The sequence below is a fragment of the Coregonus lavaretus genome (assembly GCF_964263955.1).
Source record: "Coregonus lavaretus genome assembly, chromosome: 37".
Lineage (NCBI taxonomy): Eukaryota > Metazoa > Chordata > Actinopteri > Salmoniformes > Salmonidae > Coregonus > Coregonus lavaretus.
The window spans coordinates 35,214,816-35,217,740 of NC_140024.1; the positions used below are offsets into that span (position 1 = coordinate 35,214,816).

A 2,925-nucleotide genomic window follows, 5' to 3' on the forward strand; every position below is an offset into this window, starting at 1 on the left:
CACCTGGTTAGAGGAGGTGCTGGCTAGCGGAGTAGAACACCTGGTTAGGGGAGGTGCTGGCTAGCAGAGTAGAACACCTGGTTAGAGGAGGTGCTGGCTAGCAGAGTAGAACACCTGGTTAGAGGAGGTGCTGGCTAGCGGAGTAGAACACCTGGTTAGGGGAGGTGCTGGCTAGCAGAGTAGAACACCTGGTTAGAGGAGGTGCTGGCTAGCAGAGTAGAACACCTGGTTAGAGGAGGTGCTGGCTAGCAGAGTAGAACACCTGGTTAGAGGAGGTGCTGGCTAGCAGAGTAGAACACCTGGTTAGAGGAGGTGCTGGCTAGCAGAGTAGAACACCTGGTTAGAGGAGGTGCTGGCTAGCAGAGTAGAACACCTGGTTAGAGGAGGTGCTGGCTAGCAGAGTAGAACACCTGGTTAGAGGAGGTGCTGGCTAGCAGAGTAGAACACCTGGTTAGAGGAGGTGCTGGCTAGCAGAGTAGAACACCTGGTTAGAGGAGGTGCTGGCTAGCAGAGTAGAACACCTGGTTAGGGGAGGTTCTGGCTAGCAGAGTAGAACACCTGGTTAGAGGAGGTGCTGGCTAGTGGAGTAGAACACCTGGTTAGAGGAGGTGCTGGCTAGCAGAGTAGAACACCTGGTTAGAGGAGGTGCTGGCTAGCAGAGTAGAACACCTGGTTAGGGGAGGTTGCCTGGCTAGCAGAGTAGAACACCTGGTTAGAGGAGGTGCTGGCTAGCAGAGTAGAACACCTGGTTAGGGGAGGTGCTGGCTAGCAGAGTAGAACACCTGGTTAGAGGAGGTGCTGGCTAGCAGAGTAGAACACCTGGTTAGAGGAGGTGCTGGCTAGCAGAGTAGAACACCTGGTTAGAGGAGGTGCTGGCTAGCAGAGTAGAACACCTGGTTAGAGGAGGTGCTGGCTAGCAGAGTAGAACACCTGGTTAGAGGAGGTGCTGGCTAGCAGAGTAGACACCTGGTTAGAGGAGGTGCTGGCTAGCAGAGTAGAACACCTGGTTAGGGGAGGTTCTGGCTAGCAGAGTAGAACACCTGGTTAGAGGAGGTGCTGGCTAGTGGAGTAGAACACCTGGTTAGAGGAGGTGCTGGCTAGCGGAGTAGAACACCTGGTTAGAGGAGGTGCTGGCTAGCAGAGTAGAACACCTGGTTAGGGGAGGTGCTGGCTAGCAGAGTAGAACACCTGGTTAGGGGAGGTGCTGGCTAGCAGAGTAGAACACCTGGTTAGAGGAGGTGCTGGCTAGCAGAGTAGAACACCTGGTTAGGGGAGGTGCTGGCTAGCAGAGTAGAACACCTGGTTAGGGGAGGTGCTGGCTAGCAGAGTAGAACACCTGGTTAGGGGAGATGTTGGCTAGCAGAGTAGAACACCTGGTTAGAGGAGGTGCTGGCTAGCAGAGTAGAACACCTGGTTAGAGGAGGTGCTGGCTAGCTGAGTAGAACACCTGGTTAGAGGAGGTTGCTGGCTAGCAGAGTATAACACCTGGTTAGAGGAGGTGCTGGCTAGCAGAGTAGAACACCTGGTTAGGGGAGGTGCTGGCTAGCAGAGTAGAACACCTGGTTAGGGGAGGTGCTGGCTAGCAGAGTAGAACACCTGGTTAGAGGAGGTGCTGGCTAGCAGAGTAGAACACCTGGTTAGGGGAGGTGCTGGCTAGCAGAGTAGAACACCTGGTTAGAGGAGGTGCTGGCTAGCAGAGTAGAACACCTGGTTAGGGGAGGTGCTGGCTAGCAGAGTAGAACACCTGGTTAGAGGAGGTGCTGGCTAGCAGAGTAGAACACCTGGTTAGGGGAGGTGCTGGCTAGCAGAGTAGAACACCTGGTTAGGGGAGGTGCTGGCTAGCAGAGTAGAACACCTGGTTAGGGGAGGTGCTGGCTAGCAGAGTAGAACACCTGGTTAGAGGAGGTGCTGGCTAGCAGAGTAGAACACCTGGTTAGGGGAGGTGCTGGCTAGCAGAGTAGAACACCTGGTTAGGGGAGGGTGATGGCTAGCAGAGTAGAACACCTGGTTAGAGGAGGTGCTGGCTAGCAGAGTAGAACACCTGGTTAGAGGAGGTGCTGGCTAGCAGAGTAGAACACCTGGTTAGAGGAGGTGCTGGCTAGCAGAGTAGAACACCTGGTTAGAGGAGGTGCTGGCTAGCAGAGTAGAACACCTGGTTAGAGGAGGTGCTGGTTAGCAGAGTAGAACACCTGGTTAGGGGAGGTGCTGGCTAGTGGAGTAGAAACCTGTTTAGGGGAGGTGCTGGCTAGCAGAGTAGAACACCTGGTTAGGGGAGGTGCTGGCTAGCAGAGTAGAACACCTGGTTAGAGGAGGTGCTGGCTAGCAGAGTAGAGAACACCTGGTTAGAGGAGGTGCTGGTTAGCAGAGTAGAACACCTGGTTAGGGGAGGTGCTGGCTAGTGGAGTAGAACACCTGTTTAGGGGAGGTGCTGGCTAGCAGAGTAGAACACCTGGTTGGAGGAGGTGCTGGCTAGTGGAGTAGAACACCTGGTTAGAGGAGGTGCTGGCTAGCAGAGTAGAACACCTGGTTAGGGGAGGTGCTGGCTAGCAGAGTAGAACACCTGGTTAGGGGAGGTGCTGGCTAGCAGAGTAGAACACCTGGTTAGGGGAGGTCGAGGTGCTGGCTAGCAGAGTAGAACACCTGGTTAGAGGAGGTGCTGGCTAGCAGAGTAGAACACCTGGTTAGAGGAGGTGCTGGCTAGCAGAGTAGAACACCTGGTTAGAGGAGTGCTGGCTAGCAGAGTAGAACACCTGGTTAGAGGAGGTGCTGGCTAGCAGAGTAGAACACCTGGTTAGAGGAGGTGCTGGCTAGCAGAGTAGAACACCTGGTTAGAGGAGGTGCTGGCTAGCAGAGTAGAACACCTGGTTAGAGGAGGTGCTGGCTAGCAGAGTAGACGACCTAGTTAGAGGAGGTGCTGGCTAGCAG

At 54.9% G+C, this 2,925-nt stretch overlaps 1 long non-coding RNA gene across 1 annotated transcript; it reads right to left on the bottom strand.

Annotated features, from left to right (window-relative positions):
• Positions 1 to 609: 609 nt before the first annotated feature.
• On the bottom strand, positions 610 to 1,424 carry LOC311111568. The gene is made up of 4 exons (XR_014610782.1): positions 1,374 to 1,424; positions 1,115 to 1,336; positions 709 to 930; positions 610 to 669 (listed from the first exon to the last, which is right to left on the bottom strand). It is a non-coding gene; the product is annotated as an uncharacterized lncRNA (long non-coding RNA).
• Between the last annotated feature and the right edge of the window lie 1,501 nt (positions 1,425 to 2,925).